This window comes from Gymnodraco acuticeps, unplaced genomic scaffold (genome assembly GCF_902827175.1).
Source record: "Gymnodraco acuticeps unplaced genomic scaffold, fGymAcu1.1, whole genome shotgun sequence".
Classification (NCBI taxonomy): domain Eukaryota; kingdom Metazoa; phylum Chordata; class Actinopteri; order Perciformes; family Bathydraconidae; genus Gymnodraco; species Gymnodraco acuticeps.
This window is the reverse complement of record NW_022991393.1, coordinates 17,930-36,648: the sequence shown is the minus strand read 5'-3', so window position 1 is coordinate 36,648 and position 18,719 is coordinate 17,930. Positions and strand designations below refer to the sequence as shown.

At 42.8% G+C, this 18,719-nt stretch overlaps 1 pseudogene; it reads right to left on the bottom strand.

The window, feature by feature from the left end:
* The window catches only part of LOC117563182, a 65,370-nt pseudogene that overhangs the window by 45,072 nt on the left and 1,579 nt on the right, over window positions 1-18,719 (bottom strand).

Sequence of the window (18,719 nt, the reverse complement as noted above, 5' to 3'; positions counted from 1 at the left end):
TGCTTTTAGTGTGTGTGTGTGTGTGTGTGTGTGTGTGTTAGTGTGTGTGTGTTAGTTAGTGTGTGTGTGTTAGTTAGTGTGTGTGTGTTAGTGTGTGTGTGTTAGTGTGAGTGTGTTAGTGTGTGTTAGTGTGTGTGATTTTGTGTGTGTGTGATATTTTTAACATTGTATTGTTATGATCTTTAACCTGTATGTAAAGTGTCTTTGAGCTCCACAAAAAGCACTCATTAATTAAAATGTAATATTATAATTATTTGAAATATAAGCAGCGTTTTACTTGTATCATTATTACTATTATGTGTATGTGTATGTATGAAGTGTATTTTAGTGATGTCATGTCAGTCAAAGTCTTACGTTTTTAATTATCATTTTTGTCGTCAGTATTGTTGATTTTGTGTTTCTTTCAATGTGTGAAATTAATAAAGACAATGGTGTAAAAATGAAATAGTGCTAAAACTGTGGCTTTTATAATCCAGACAATTTATTTAAAGAGACTATTTTCAACTGTCATCACATGCATGAACATCTGCAGAAATATCCCTTTAATGCCGGGTTTATTCTCCGGTAAAGAACGCATTGAAGTAGAAATACAATATCCCGGATGCCATGGACCCATGTCGTCATTTTCTTAAATAAATCTTAAGAAGTAGAACACGTGTAAAATCAAATGTTTGTTGTAGTCTCACCTCCTTGCTGCCTCTCTGGTGGTTGGTTTGCTCTCCTGCTGGTTTCCGTACGTTGCTGGCGACCTTTCCGTTGTACTCGTCTGTCAGAAAGGACACGGATTCAGCGTCGACTCAAACAGAGGAACCAACAACACACCCGTCTACTCCAGAGATGGTTAAAGTACTCACATCCTTTACTCAAGTAGAAGTACAGATACTCGTGTTTAAAAGTGGTTAAAGTAGAAGTACTGACTAAACTTCTTTACTCAAGTGAAAGTAAAGAAGTATGGGCTTCAAAGTAGGGCTGGGCGATTTGGCCTAAAAATAAAATCGCGATTTTTTTCTAACTAATGGACAATTTTCGATTTAAACCTCGATTTTTTTCTGTTTTTTTCTAAACAAACCAGACCAAGGCAACATTTAAATACATATTTTATTTATTAACACAATATAAATAAATGAGATTACCAAGTAGTCTAGGCCTATGTGAACAAATCAGTTGTTCAAGAATAAACCACGGCACTTGGCTGTCATTAATGTGCAAAGATTTTTTTTAAATCAAACTGAAAAAAAAATCTCTTTTGGGCCATCCCTGAAAAAACTTGTAAAATGAAATACAACAAATAATGATAATGAAATGAATAATAAAAAAATACCCTCAAACAAAATAACATCCCTTTAACTTTCTAGGAAGTTGTCTACAGGTTTTTCGCCAGGAAGACAAGCCTGTCTACTGCCTCTGGCTTGAGGCATGCTCTTTGGCATGTTACAATGTTACCCCCCGTACTGAAAACCCTCTCCGAAGGGTGGCAGGAATGGAGAGATATTTCTTGGCCAGATGACTCAGTCTTGGGAAGTTAGCTTCATGTAGCTTCCACCACTGCAGTGGGTCTGTATCAGGGTCTGTCTCAGACGACAACAAATAGGATGACAGCTCAGCTTCAATTTTGTCCTGCTCTGACTGGGAGGTAGACGACACTGTCAGTAGTGATGTGTGGGTCGCGAACGAGCCGGCTCTTTTAAGTGAACGACGGGAGCCGGCTCTCGCCTGCGAACGAGCCGTGTTTTTTTTTGTTTTTGCGGAGGGATCTAGATCGGCATTAAGTAGGGCTGGGCGATTTGGCCTAAAAATAAAATCGCGATTTTTCGGTTCAGCCATTTCACAAACCGTAGGAAAGTAAAAATGCAAATTAATCGTTAAAACCGAAAAAATCGCCCAGCCCTACTTCAAAGTACCCATAACTTTGTGTCCTCGGGCGAGACACTGATGTTCACTGATACATGTCTGATATGTGTAATATGTAATGTAACTAGTGTTGCACGGTGTACCGATACTTGAAAGATACGCTGCCGTTAAAAACGTTACGATTCCTCCGTTTCATTAGTGTCATTAAGAATGACGGGGGAAAGTACTCCGGTGAGAAAGCGCTGTTTTAATAAGAGCCGTGTGTTCAGCGCTCTGCTTCCACTCCCTGCACTGCAGCCGTGCTAACTTACCAATGTGGCTAACATCTGCAATGTACATCTTGTCAATAATTATTTATATTACTGTACTATTACATGTTAAAAAAATATAGAGTTAACTATCAAAGAAATCACATAAACTCAAGTATAAAGAAGAGACCATGTTGTAAGAAAACACTTAACAGATAAACTACAATTTTATTGATCATGAAAATAATAAAAGAAAAGTATAGAAAAATAATCGGAATCGCAATTCTTGACTTGGTATCGGTATCGAAACCAAAATGTTGGTATCGTGACAACACTAAATGTAACGCGCTTTGAGCATTCAGAAAAGTGCTCTAATAAGTGTAACGAAACGCAGATTAACAAACCAGTTTTGAAAATGTAAGAAGTGACAGAAGTGTTGGCGAGAATGTGGTTCTTCTGATGCTGACCATTCTCCTAGTTGTTGGCAATGTCAGAAATAATGGTATTTTGGGTGTGAGGTTTCTAAAAGCTGGTCGCTGAGGAAATGAGTGCAAGTGACTGATATTTTATACAAATTCTGTTCATATCCAGCAAGAAAGCTATCACTAGGAATTGGGGTAAGGAAGCACCGCCAATAAAAAACCAATGGGTAACAACCGGGAAGAAATCTTGTTGATGGAAAACGGACTTGAGATTGCAAGAAACACAACTCAACAGGAAGTGGGAAAAAGGACTCAAAGCAAAGACATTGGACTGGAACAATAGCTAATAGATGCATGTATCTTCAAGAACATAATAACATGAAGTCATTTCCCTAGCAGCGTTTCCGCCAGGGGGGGGGGGCGTCTTGCCGGCATTTCACGCTCTGATTCAGCTCGGAACGCCCTGAACTCGAGCCGACGGCGTCCACACAAAAGATTATTCGAGAGGAAAACAAGTTTTTATCGCTTGAAACGACAAAAAGGAAAAAGGACAAGGACGTCCCTCTGTTGGAGGGGCAAAGGAGTCGGTGGGAGTCTTTTCGCCGCCAGCAAAGCGTGTTCCTGTCGTGGCTGTGGTCCTGGATCATAGGTCCTGGATGGATATCCTCGTGGATTCATCTTCCTATTATACACACATGCATTTCCAAACATTTGGACTACCTATGTTGCAAATGTATTATCTTTTCAATTTACACACGGCATCTATTGCACGTCTGTCCGTCCTGGGAGAGGGATCCCTCCTCTGTTGCTCTCCCTGAGGTTTCTCCCATTTTTCCCTTTAAACTGTGGGTTTTCTCTGGAAGTTTTTCCTTGTACGATGTGAGGGTCTAAGGACAGAGGGTCTAAGGGCAGAGGGTCTAAGGACAGAGGGTGTCGTATTGTCATACTGATATTTTGTACAAACTGTAAAGTCCACTGAGACAAATGTAACATTTGTGATATTGGGCTATATAAATAAACATTGATTGATTGATTGATTGATTGATTCCTGTGACGGAAAGTGTACTGCCGGCGAGCCTTGACGGGGGGTGCGAGTGTAGCCGCTTAGGAGCCGAAAGAGCCGGCTCTTCTTAGTGAGCCGAGTCAAATGATCCGGCTCACTAAAAAGAGCCGGAATTCCCATCACTAATACGTAAAGAGATCGCAGGCTTGTTTGAGATGAGCTGCGGCTCGCCTCCAAAGTAGACGAGAATAGCCGATTGCAGCCGGGGGAGGTCTCAAAAGGCTCGCCTGAAGTCGGACGTAAAACTGACACAAAACAACAACAAACCTTTGCCGAGCCAATTGGAGAGCTTCATCAGCAGCACGGGGTAAAACCCACCAATGAGCGCTCAGCTCGAGATACCAGCGAGTCGTTTCCCATCAAGCATTTCGCTTCCGCAGCCCGTGGAGAGGAACTGCGCGGGCGTCTTTGTCCTGCGAGATTTCAACGTCTCATGCAGGCGAGCCTCCAGAGCAAGTCGGACAAAATGACTACCCATCATGCAACGCACGAGCAAGACGGCGATCGCAATTGCGCAGGTCTGCGTCGGTCTCGCTCGTCTCAAACGAGCCTCTTATCTATGACTTAAGGGACGGCTCAATTCAAAACCAGAACCCCCCCCGGACGCCCTCTCAGCCCTGGTTTGGCGGAAACACTGATCCCTAGCCTTTTATTCTGTATTGCCTTGCTGGCCTTTTGTGACATGATTGTAACGTTGTTGTAACCAGCCATGTATAATGTGACAAAGAGTTCAATTACAAAAAAAAAGAAAATGTAAGAAGTAGAAAGTACAGGTATTTGTGTTAAAGATTTAAGAAGTAAAAGCAAAAAGTAGTGGAGCAAAGTACTGATACCAGAACAATGTACTTAAGTACAGTAAGGAAGTATTTGTACTCCACTCCTCTGAGTTTACCTGTCCCGTCCTGGCTGGTGAACGAGGACCTGGAGGTGCGGTCGTTGAGGTCCGGCTGCTCCGGTTTCCTGAGGCTGGAAACATGATCTTCACCGGGGGGCTTGTCCTCTTTGATAGACTCAGATTTAGCATCTTCACCTACAAAGAAAACATTTTGGAAAGACTGAGTACAGGCTACCTTTCACGGCTCGCAAGGTACAAAGTACACAAAGCACAAAAACGACAATATAATCAATCAATAAAAACAGATCAGGGTGGATATGCCAGAGTGAAGAGAAAGATTCAGATAATTCCCTTTCTACTCTGCATGTCGTACATAAATAACACTTGTGAGTTTAGACCATGTCGTGTTCAAATCACAGAGCTGCTGTAACCCGACAGGAAGTGACGATTACTGCCGAAAAATGAGCAGTAACAATCATTAATACAGACCGCTCAAATAACCCACAAAATTAGAAGCAGCTTATTTTTTGCAACTACTGTAGTGGCATGTGTTTTAGATATAGGACCAAACCACATGTATAACCGTTATGAGAGCACCATCCGGTACTCAGAGTGCTTTTGCTTCACATTGGGACGCACTTATGAACTCAAAATAGAACATAAGCACTTTAAATCGAGACACGGCATGTGTAGAACTCACAGAAAATAAATGAAACCTTTAAAATGATGAATTCTGAAAACACCAGCCCTTGCGTAATCTAACACCAGGTCTCAAAGTGTGATATTTGCAAACTAACAAACTAAAGTGGCCCTTTAAGTGCTCCATGAGTCCAGCCTGTCCATCCAAAACAAGCTGTGCACTTGTTGCCGAGCCTTTTGAGTTTTCAGGAGAGATTGTCCTAAAGCAGCCGTTTGTGGACGAGCAGCCGGTTTCTTTCTTCTTCTTTCGTCTGAGCAGCAGGAACACAGACCGTAAACTGGCCTGAGAATAAGGAGCTGCTTCAGACGCCGTCTAACGGTCCTGACACACCAAAGAACACGTCCGGAACGTCGCCTCACGTCTCCTCCGCAAAGACTTCAGCCGACGGCCAGTAGCACCTACGAACAGCGCATGCGTGAGTGGCAATAACTCTCCTTACCAGCAGGCGGCGGTAGTGTGTATTCGTCATTCTCCCTCTACAGCGAGAAGCTCACGGTGCTTTCCCGAACCTGAGTCGAGAGCTGGAGTTCAATGAAGTCTCAGATTTGCCTTCTTAATAGTTTGTTTGGGTCCTCACTTCCGTTTCGCTTCTCATCAGAATCAGAAACAGGTTTATTGCCAGGTAGGTTCACACATACGAGGAATTTGACTTCATGGTGCGTACATATAGAAAATGTATTGATTGGGATAAACCCCTTGAGATGACAATAGCAACAACTTACATAAACAAAAAGACAAAATGCAAAACATGACACACAAGACAAACCACACAGTCTGTTAAGTGAAATTCAAGCAATGCACACAATCATTACAATTTGAGACAGTCGAGCAAATCAGTTTCATCAATATCAGTTATAACAAGTACAGACCAGTTGAAAGTGAGATAACAATGCATGTTTAAATAAACCCAATGATGGGGCTTTGAACATGAACGCTCTTCTGCCAATCCATTTCTTTGCAGAGGGGACAGAGAAATAAATCTGAACAGAAGGTCTAACTTGATGATTTGGTGAGTAGGGTACAAAATACTGCTTTAAATAAGGGGGATAGTTAAGATACATGCATTTAAACATCAGTACATAAAATACAAAACAAAAAATCTTTAAGGACACCGTAATAAAATATAGTTAAATAGCAATAAAATAAAGCAAGTCATTTACATGGAAATAGAATGCTATGAATGAACAGCCAATCAGAGTGATTTCTTTAGCCGGCGGCCTTTTTCAAAATGTTGAATCGGCAGCGGGAGGTGTCGGCACGGTCGAAAAGACACGACGGTGCGGGACACACCAATCTGAGTAGGGCGACAGGACGCTCATCGACGGCCCGACATCTATCTGTCAGCCTTCCATCGCGTGCCCTCATTGGTCACGTGTGCGTTCGTGTGTGTCTGGAGGAAGAGGCAGATTTTTCCCGGCTGTGGATTTTCAAATTCTAGCGCACTCGAGCTGGTTCCTCCAACATTACCTACCCCACCTTTAATGTAAACGTTAGAATAATGTACTTCATCTACTACACGTAGTTGTTTGAATGTAATAACGATGTTTGTGGAATCATTTTTAGAAAAATGAATCTGAACTTTTCGATCCGTTACGAAACTGAAGCAATATAAAAATGACTCCCATTAAAGGTGGGGTAGGTAAGTTTCAGAAACCGGCTCGAGTGCGCTAGAATGTGAAAGTACACAGCCGAAAAGAATCCGCCCCTTCCTTCAGACTTCCTTACAGAGCACCTGCTCCAACACACATGAACGCGCAATGCACGCCCAATGAGGGCACGCCCAATGAGGGCACGAGATACATTTGTGCGTGCACGAGATGGAAGGCTGACAGACAGGGCGGCAATCATGTTAAGAGCATTCCATGGAATATAACAACAAGTGTATCTCGAGCCGGTTTCTCAAACTTACCTACCCCACCTTTAACATCAGCATATAAAACTCTGCTACACAACTCTTATTATTATTGAAACATGAACGGTAAGTTTAGAATTCGTCCGGTAAAAATAAATTATTTCCGGACATTTGAACGGAAAGAAAACATCCTAGCGGAAACCCTGATACACGTATGCACATACTGTTAGAGCATCTAAGGAGATGTGTATACGTATTAGGGCTGAATGATTAATCGACTTTAAATCGCGATTTTAAATAATGCGATTATCAAATCACAAAACCTGCGATTTTTTTAAACATTTTTTTCTTTTTCTTCTTGTGTGTCAGTCCTCCACACCAATCAGAAGCGCTGTGCTCCACATGTACCAGCCATTGATAACCAATCAGAAGTGCTGAGCTCCACATGTACCAGCCATTGTTAACCAATCAGAAGTGGCCCATGATAGAAGCTGATAGACAGATTGATCCAATCACCTGCAAGTGCTTCTGAAAGTGCCTGCCCTTTCCAAATGGCTTCCAATGGAGCTCTAGATGGTTTCTGAGTCAGGTTAGTAATGCTCCATCACGTGTTTCTATTACAGGGAGAATCTTAAACTGAAGCTTGACTTTAAAGCAACCCAACGGGAGCTTCATGTAAGTTTAGTTCTTTCACTCGTAGCTCGGGGTGCGGGGTGCTAGAGACGGGAGCACGTTGATACGACCTTCCTAGCCGGAGATATGGTCGCATTTTACAATAAACTTCCGTTGGGTCGCTTCAAAACAAATATCGCAATTCGAATCGCAATATCTGTCAGAAAAATCGCAATTAGATTATTTCCCAAAATCAGCCCTAATACGTATATTATGTATAATATTTTCTACAACATAGTAAGCATTTCTTCCTTCATAATAAAATGTCCTTGCCTCCAATGGGGAATATTTAAATGCACCGAGGTCAGAGAAGTAAACCATGTGAAAAAGCCATGTTTTCTTTACCTGTTCTCTCCGGTGTTTCCAGTGAAGAGATTTCCCCGCCCTCTCGACTCGAGGCGTTAGCAGACTGTGTTTCCTTGATGGTTTTAAGGGACTCCTCGGCTCCAGGTTTAGCTTCGGAGACGCTGCTCTCCTCTGCAGAGTCTTTTTTCTCTCTGTTGAGATGCGAGGAGACGTCAGATGTCTCCTCCGTCGCCTTTAAGGATCCTCTTTCTGCTTCCTCTGCTCGCCTCCTCGCCTCCTGAGCCTCCCGCCTGATCTTCAGACGCTCCGTGACCACGTCTAAAATAGAAAATAGACAGTGATTAATTTGAATACGTGTAAACAGTGTTGGGTAATCTATGGTAGGGCTAACCCATACAGTGGTGGGGCTCAAGTCAGTATTTGCAATGTAATTACATACACGCTATATCGCCCCCCTTAGATTATTTCCCTGTCTCAATCAAAATGGAACTGTATGAAATCTTTCGTGTAACGTTAGAGGTCCAACTCGGTGTCGTGTAGCCATCGCATCTCTGGTCCTAGGTCGAAGAGGCTGGCTTCCGAGGGTGGTCTATATAAGGGGCAGATGGTGATTATATGGACAGCGGTCTGCTCAGGGTCACCGCACTCGCATGCCGCACTGTCCGCCAAGCCCCACGTCTTCATCGATGTTTTAAAGCGACCGACCCCAGTTCGTAAACGGTTCAGAGTGTATGAAATAAAACGGCACATTTGTCTTGTAGTGAATAAAAAGGGATCACTGTGAACGTGACGTATGATAGCACACGTTGAAGATCCAATGGGGATACTGAATGGCGGTTCCACTGATCTCATCAGTAAGGCATGACGCAGACCCAACGTTCGTTGCTCTGATTGGCTGCAGGTCTATTCAAATTGCATTCTGAGGCATTTTGATCTGACCGCGGCCGCGCTGATATTATAGCGCCAGAGAATGTCCACACCTTTAGTGTATACAACTCCCCCACTACTTGGACTATTCCTCGCACCCCTCTTCTAGCATAAGCCCGAATGGTCTCAACCATATTGCACCAGTAACGTGCACTTGGTGTTACAGCAGGATCAGTTTGCGTGTTGTGGACGCGACCCGTATATTATCGCAATCCGTGTTCTCAACATTTAGCTTATTATTTAATTGAATTAGCTTACTTTAACATCAAGGTGGGGCTAAGCCATTTCTTGGTATGGCTGTAGCCTACCCCAGCCATACCCTGGCGCCGCCACTGCGTGTAAATGGTCTGGAGAGGCTGCCAGGTTAGGACAAGATGCAGCTCCGCGGATGTCTCAGCCTGAGACGGCGGGACGCGGCGAGGCTGCGGGTGTGTCCGTGTCAGTTTCGGGCTGGGTTTCGCTGTGTCTCGCTGACCAGGAAACCACACCAGTAAGCCAGCTCACACTGTCCGCTCCTGGCAGCAGCGAGCCTCGCAACGTCCCGCCAACACGGCACTCTAACCCCACGCAGCATTCTCATCTGTTTGTCCTTACTGGTGTCATTTACTGGTTGCTAACAAACACCGTTGTATTGTACATAAACACACATCAGAGCAGGGGGGGGGGGCAGGCGCTCCAACAAGGCGTTTAGGACAGAGAGTAAATACACATAGTATACAGAGAAACCAATGTGAGTTTGGAACATTGAACAATGTAAATCTATTCTAGTAGAGCTCAACGATGGAATGATGATCAGTAGAAATGGCCATGACACGGGAGCTTTAAGAACCCTTAACATCAGGAGGTTTTACATGTAATTGTCGAGTAATGCTCTTTAAAACCCACTGAATTGATGCATCTATCAAATCTATTTTAAGGATACTGACCGCTAATGTGCATGATCATTATAATTAAACCTCTGCATATGTTTTGCACTAATTGCAGGATATTTTTTTCTTCACTTAACATGTGGCTTTATTTAATTTAATCCAAATTGATAACATTTGCACATAAAAACACTTAGATGACCAAACGTAGCTTAAAAGAGACCCCTGATGGGAGTTTGATATTTATTTTTAACCCACAACGCTCAGATCTTTGACTTCCATTGAATGGGACCTTTAAGTAATAGAATAATTTAAAAGTAATGGATAGAGTATTTGGTTAAAGTATAGGGTAAATAAGCTAGTAGCATTGATCAGTGTTAATAGTTAGCAAAAAGTGGCGGATAAACAGTCATACATCTACCCAACAGTAGTCGATAACACCTTGAAATAGATAACTAAAATCATCAGTTAAGCAAGTAGCTAAAGCAATACATAAACATTGAAAATAGTTAGCCAGCAGTAATTGATACACATTTGAATAGTTCAAGGAAAGTGTTTGATAAATGATGTAATGGGAAAACAGTCGAGATAATCAGTTAATAGTTAATAGTTGGCTAAAAGTAATGGATAAGTCCAAATATTTGAACAAAAAAAATGCATAACTAGATAAAATAATCGGCATAAAGTATTGGAAAAATAACGTTTAAGTTGATCAGCTATTAGTACTTCATAAAAAACGTTTCTAAGCCAAATCCAATCTAATCCATAACTATTAGCTATTGTTCCACTCAAATGTTTTTGCTTTGAATCTTGTTTAGAGTCCATTTTCCCACTTTATGTTGAGTTGCGTTTCTTGCAATCTCAATTGATAAGATTGAGTGTACTTTACAAGATATATTACTTCCTCCATCCAGTTATATTTAAATCTGTCAATATTAGACAGGGCCCTATTCTAATCCATATCTGTGTATGTTAATGTTTACAGTGTAGTTTGTGCAATCGAGAAGGTTAAATAGGGGAAGTGCATTATGTGTAAATAGGTATGGACACAATAGGGATGTGTGCAATTTGACGGACACTATACAAATGTCTCCTATGGGAGACAATAAAGCTCCATCTTATCTGATATCGCCCAGTCCTAACCCTACCTTGGTTTTAGTGAATCCAGAGTCTACAGCTTAAAGAAAGTAATCCACATCTGCTCAGAAACAAGACGGGGCAGATTTCCTTTCCTCAGAAGAACAATATCTCCAGATCTCCTCTGAGTTCAGTTTTCACTGAGACACAAAGAGCTGCGTCTCATAAAGGAATACAGAAATGTGAGGCGCTTTCTAACGTATAGAAAATACCAGCCATGAATCACCTATGATGGAGAAAACAGCACTGCAATGGCTTTTACTAAACGACTCTTCCGATTTTAAACCTCAAGTGTCTGACAGGATGCCACAGAGACCCCCCCCCCCCCCTCTGTTTTATGAGAGGGGGGGGGGGGGGTCTCTGAGAGCCGTTTGGTGACGGACAGAAACAGGAAAACTGTAACACACACAGATATGTCATGCTGTCAAACACTAACGGAAACAGAGGATATCAAAAGATTTCGAAACACCCCGTCTCACTTCGGGGGAAATGAGGAGTGTCTGAGTGAGAGTGAAAGAGGAAGTGAAGTCGCAGCTGACAGGTGTGAGTTATCTGTTCGCGTAGCACTTCTGCAGAAATGTTATCTAAAGATTTCCAGAATGAAGCCCTGCAGGAAACGCAGTGACGCAACGAGCAACCTGCAAATACTCATTTAGTTGAATATCATTGTTGTTATTTGTGTGTTTAGGAAAACCGGCCGGTCATGAAAAGTGAGCTCAGTCTCAATTAAAAACCTGTTTACTTTTCAACAATTTAATTAGAAAACCGGCAAGTTAACGCTTTTAAACACGTCTTATTATGAAAACATGACAGACGGTAAGAAAGTTATATTGACTGTTGGTAACTTCAAATCTTCTCGTTGAGTAGATAGTTGTAAAGCAGGTTAAGAGACTTTTGTAAAAGTTACTTTAAAGGTGACATGTCATGCTTTTCTGGTTGTTACCCGTCCCCTTGTGTTATGAAGGTTTGTATGCATGTAAACGGTCTGCAGAGTCAAAACCCTCGAGCGAGTAAAACTCTAACACAGAAAATACCTCCCCAAAACGCCTCGTTGGAGATACGTCACTGTCCTTTTGATTCTTCCTGGTACATCATGATGTCATGTCGTCCCCGGAACGAAATGGACCAATCCGTGGAGCCGTTACGTTACGTCCGCGGAGCCGTTACGTTAAGCCCCCGCTGATTGGTCCAAATTGACCAATCCACGGACTTCCTCACACACTCAGTGCAGGCAGCTCAGCTGATCTCTCCTCCCTGGCTGCAGGCTGATAACAGACAGTTGGGATCGCGGCGAAATTCTCTCTGCAGACCCGTTCTCTCCGCAGACCCATTCTCTCTACAGACCCGTTCTCTCTACAGACCCATTCTCTCTGCAGACCCGTTCTCTCTTTACAGACCCATTCTCTCTGCAGACCCGTTCTCTCTACAGAACCATTCTCTCTGCAGACCCATTCTCTCTGCAGACCCGTTCTCTCTACAGACCCATTCTCTCTGCAGACCCGTTCTCTCTTTACAGACCCATTCTCTCTGCAGACCCGTTCTCTCTACAGACCCGTTCTCTCTGCAGACCCATTCTCTCTACAGAACCATTCTCTCTGCAGACCCATTCTCTCTACAGACCCGTTCTCTCTGCAGACCCGTTCTCTCAGCAGACGCATTCTCTCTGCAGACCCATTCTCTCTACAGACCCGTTCTCTCTACAGACCCGTTCTCTCTACAGACCCGTTCTCTCTGCAGACCCGTTCTCTCTGCAGACCCGTTCTCTCTGCAGACCCGTTCTCTCTACAGACCCGTTCTCTCTACAGACCCGTTCTCTCTGCAGACCCGTTCTCTCTGCAGACCCGTTCTCTCTGCAGACCCGTTCTCTCTGCAGACCCGTTCTCTCCGCAGACCCGTTCTCTCCGCAGACCCGTTCTCTCCGCAGACCCGTTCTCTCCGCAGACCCGTTCTCTCCGCAGACCCGTTCTCTCTGCAGACCCATTCTCTCTGCAGACCCATTCTCTCTGCAGACCCATTCTCTCCGCAGACCCGTTCTCTCCGCAGACCCATTCTCTCTGCAGACCCATTCTCTCTGCAGACCCGTTCTCTCCGCAGACCCGTTCTCTCCGCAGACCCGTTCTCTCCGCAGACCCGTTCTCTCCGCAGACCCGTTCTCTCCGCAGACCCGTTCTCTCTGCAGACCCGTTCTCTCTTTACAGACCCATTCTCTCTGCAGACCCATTCTCTCTACAGACCCGTTCTCTCTGCAGACCCGTTCTCTCTGCAGACCCATTCTCTCTGCAGACCCGTTCTCTCTGCAGACCCATTCTCTCTGCAGACCCATTCTCTCTGCTGACCCGTTCTCTCTGCAGACTAGTGTTAATTTCGTTGACTAAAACTATGACGAAATATGTTCGTCAACGACCTTTTTTTCCATGACGAAAACGAGACGATGACGAGACGGCACCGACGGCAGTAAACAATAACTGCAACGAAATCATCATGCAATATCGTTGACGAAAAGTGACGAGACGAAAATGTAGTTTACTAAATAAAAACTATGCCAAAATCTCTCTTTACTTTCGTTGACGAAAAATGAGGAGACGAAATATTATCAAAGATAACGTTACATCTCTGATAGGCAGTTTTTCTCCCAGCAGTTCCATTTCCGGTGCTGCGGCTGGGCAGCAGCTGTGTGTCTGTGCTGAGCGCGGCGGTAGATTTGAATTACACCGGGCAGCGGCACACTGTGAACTGTCAGGAAGACTCGGGTCTAATTCATGGTCTAACTCATGGTCTAACTCATGGTCTAACTCGTGGTCTAACTCGTGGTCTAACTAACCTTATTTAACAGAAAATAAAATGGCAACAACAGGGCTTGGGAGCAGTGGTCGCACTCGCGTTAACCGAATACCCCCCCGTCAGCGCGAATGAGAGATAAATTGTGCACTCGACGGGTAATAATGGATTATGACGGAAATGTTACGATCCTGTTCGTCAAAATGACTGACAACGAAAAAGTCTAAAGCCACCACTGCTTGGGAGAAAGAAACGATGTGATATTTGGGCCCATTTTCGCTACAATGAGGCGGAGAAAAAAAGCGAATGCATTGTTTTATCAGAAGGGAAGCAATGTGGCCAAAACACAGCTGGTAAAAACACCACAAACCTGACCAGATCCTCTCTGCAAAGCTTCTCAATCATTCAACCTGTTTTTCATCAAATAAGGACAAGATATAATCTTATTTATTTATATATAATAAAATGACAAATTATTGGTTTTGGCTAGACTAGTTTGACTGAAATGTTCTATATAATCTGATGACTAAAAAAGACTCAACAGTTTTCATTGACAAAAAGTAGACTAAAATAATTAGTTTTCTTCGACTAAAATAAGACTAAAATGCTCAGACTTTTAGTCGACTAAAACTTGACTAAATAAAAACAGGATGAAGGTGACTAAATATGACTAAAACTAAAAAGGAAATGTAACAGAGGACTAAGACTAAAACTAAATTAAAAAATAGCTGACGAAATGAACACTACTGCAGACCCAGTCTCACAGCGTGTATCAACCTTTTTCTTACTCAATATCAAGCCACACTTATTGTTTTTACTTCGGCTGTGACTTTGTGTGTGCTCAGGGTGAGTTTGGCTGTGTTTCGCTAAACAAGGAAATCACACCTCCACGGAGCTCAGCGCGATTCACAACGTCCCGACTGGTCCCGACCAATCGGAGCACACTGGGCTCACAGGTAGGGGGGGGGAAAGAGCTGCAACGAGCCGTTTAGTGGAGAGAGTGAATACACGTAGTTTACAGAGACGCTGTATGCGAAACAATGTGAGTTTGGAAAATTGCACAATATAAATCTATTCTAGTCGACCTCAACAATGGAGTTATGATCAGTGGAAATGGCCGTGACACGGGACCTTTAAAGAGTTTGTGCTCATTCAGTTAGTGGGACAAAGGGATGAAAGGCTTATATTTTATAATAAAAATATATATAATAGCTTTCTGATATTTGTTCTTGTCATTTTTTTATTTCTATCATTATTATTTCATCTTTTGAGTGAGTGTGTTTCTGTACGGCTTGAATTACTTTGATGTTTAGCAATATTTCAATAAAATAAATGTTTATCTTCCTACTTTTTCGCCGAACCAATAAAGTAAAGAAAGAAAACTCCCCAGACACTGCGACAACTTGGGGGGCGTAGTAATTATTGAGAAAGTAAACGTTTATGGTTAAGCACCCCCCGAAGAGACACAAGCTCTTACGTTGATATTGGAGATTTCAATAAATTCAATTTGAAAAAAAACGGGAAAGAAACGATAAAACAACAACGAAATTGAAACCCGAATAGTACTCCAACGAACGAATATTCAGATATTCGGGTACAGCCCTAGTATCTATAAGGGACGGCTCAATTCAAAATTCAAGTCACGTGACACGACGTGACCCCCCCCCCTCTCGGGTGGACGCTGGTCTGGCGGAAACACTGATACACACATAGTCATAGATTTGCTCCTCAGATGTAAAAGTATTAAGGCTACATCAACACATTGTTGTGTCATGGAAGCGGACAATATAAACAATACCGTATATAAAACAAAGCAGGCATAATAAATATTACACAAACAAAAAACAAGTGAACCTATTTGGATCGAGCCATGTTTGGAATCAGGTTATAAATCACTGATCTGAATATCGTGTACCAGATTGTATTTACTTGCACTATTTGATCTGTTATATTGTGTTTCACTGTGACCTCAGATCTCCATTGACATATCTCCACACTATGTACGAATGACAATACAAGCCTTAAGGATGATTTAAATCTCTTTCTTTGGGCAATGAAGACGTTATATTTCGTACCGTTGACAGCGGTGAGGTAGGCTTTGTTGTTTCCCCGGGCTTTGTTGGTGAGTTCCTCGGTGATGTCCATGTGAGCGTGGACCTCCTCCTTCATCTCCTCCAGCACGGCGTGGAGCTCGGCCTCCCAGTACTGACGGTCCAGAGCCTGCATCAGATCCTCCAGCTGCTTCCTGCTGCTGTAGTACCAGATCTGCTTCTTCTCCTTCTCCTTCTTCTCCTGCTCCCCGTCCTCCTCGCTGAGGGGGGGGGGGGGGACATTGCATTAACATACTGGTTACAACAACATAACAATCGTGTAACAAAAAGCCAGCAAGGCAATGTTATTCTTGAAGATACATGTAACTATCAGCTATTGTTCCAGTCAAATGTCTTTGCTTTGAGTCCTTTTTTCCCACTTTCTGTTGAGTTGCGTTTCTTGCTATCTCAATTTATAAGATATATTACTTCCTCCATCCTTACAGTAATATTTAAACCAGTCAATATTAATAAGTAGTAGTTCCTTTCTTACTGTCCTAATGTGCTCAATGTAGTGACTGCTTTTTTGTCTTTTGTTTTCTTAGTTATGTTCTCTGTATTTTATATTGTGTTATGTGTAACGCTGCTGCCTTCTTGGCCAGGTCAGCATTGAAAATGAGATTGTTTTCTTAATGCTTTTATCTGGTTAAATAAAAAATAAAATATTAGACAGGGTCCCATTTAACTCAAAGTATGTGGGAGAGAAACTCACTCTGGAGGGAACACAGGGATTTTAGACTTTGCAGAACATTTACATGCACTAATAATAATAATACATGTGATTTATATAGCGCTTTTCCTGGTGCCCTAAACGCTTTACACGCAAGTAAAGGAAGACAAAAGTAAAAAGTGCTAACCTAGGTGGAATAAGGGCGAGGGGTTAGTGGAGTAGGAAAAACCTCAAACCTATAGAACACATAACAGGAGAGGGAGAACACCAAAAAGCAAAATAGGGCGCCTTTAAAAAGTGAATTCTGGTGCAGTAACTTACACAATAATCCTCCTGTTCAGGAACCAGTACTTCCTCTGGTGCCGGTCATATCCGATGGGCTCCTGTCTGATATACGGCCGGTTCTTCTGCGCCTCCGTCACGCTGTCGGTGACCCCCGGCACTTTATGAGCGACGCAGATCTCGCACTGCCACTCGTCCTCCGGTACCTCCACCAGCGGGGGTTTCACACACTCCAGGTGATACACCGCTGAGCACGTCTCACAGCACAGCAGATCCCCGAGGCGGTGACACACTCGGCAGTGATCGTCGTATAGCATGGTGCCGTCGGACATTAGCTCGTCGCGGGCGATGTTGGTGGTCAGAAACTGATCCACTAAGAACTGCAACACCTTGATTTTACTCTCAAGAGGACCATAAGGATACTCATCCACTTCCTGATAGGGCAGAACGTGATGGTACTCCCGGTCGCTCTCGCAGTACGCGCGCAAAACCTCCGGCCACGTCATGCCGTCGATAAAATACAGAGTGGAGTTGACGCTGTCTTTGAGGTCGGCGGGGGCAAACGTGGTGTTGGAGGTGTCTTCTTCGCGTAGGATGACCTTCAAGAGGGCAATATGTGTCTCTGCGATTAAAGTGCACTGCTCCTGACCCACCAGCGCCGCACAGAAGTCCTCGAAGCGAAACGGGGAGAGACGCAACACCGTGCTGAAGTTACGTAGCACCTCGTAGATGGAGGCGGCGTTGAGGAGTTCGGCGCTGGGAACCAGGAGATCCTCGGAGGAGTCGGGGAGTTTGAGAGCAGGAATCTCCTTCTCCTCCAGGATAGGGCTGCGAGGTCGAGGCCGGCCTTTTCTCTTCCCTGTAGGAGACAGAAATTGTGTTAGGGAAGCAAACTTAGCTTTGATCGATAGGCTGCAGCATATTTGAGAGGCACATTACATATAATATCAATATAATGCGATGTTTAATCTTATTAATATCACACTGCTCTCTGCTTTCTGTCTGAGTCAAAACTAAACATGGAGAAGCAGCGTTCAGTTATTATGCTTTATAAATCTGAAAAGAAACCATAACAGAACTGCTATTCTTACTTATTTGTAATCAACGTTGAAAACACTTGTTTTTTCTTCTACCTTTTATTAAATCAAATCACTTTTTCATTTCTACATTACATTCTTGTATGTTATACCGGTCTTATTCTATCTGGTTTTTAAATTGTATTTTCTTGGCCTTGAATTACTGTTATTAACATTTGGCAATAACCATATTTTTCTACACCAATGAATAAATGGTGCATCATTTCTTAATGTAGTTGTAATTAGTGTTATTCTCAATCCTACAGGTGCAGGTAGTTTGCTATAACCAGTCAAAGAGACACAATTAAGTTAGATAGCTAGCTCTTATATTTATTTTATTAGCTTTAATGACAGACTACGATGTCTTCTTCGCGTAATATTATTGCGTTTAGCTATAAGAAGTACGCAAAGTTAGCTTTATTTAACTATCATACTTCATATTGACAGTATTCAGCATGAGCTAAATGTGAAAGCTAACATTAGCTCGGAAGCTATTATCTTTTGATTAATTGGCTTCAATTCAGAAACTATACTTTCTTCTTCACCTGATACAAATGGGCTTGCGTGTAACTACAAGTAAGTAAAGTTATAATGATATAAATACATTTTTATTATTAACTACAAGACTTCATATTGACAGTTAGCAGCAAGAGCTAACTGCACATGCTAACATTAGCCACGTAGCCGGTTTCTTTCTATGAATTAGCTTCATATCAGAAACTACAATTCCTTCTTCACTTATTACAAATCGCGTTGCATTTTAATATAAGAACCGATACTAACGTTAAGTTATGATGATCTAATTAATGGGACTTCTTATTGACATTATCCAGTAGCTAACTGAGCTAACTGTACATGCTAACATTAGCCACGTAGTCATCATCTTTCTATGAATTGGCTTCAAATCAGAAACTTCTTCACTTGTTGCAAATAGTGTTGCATGT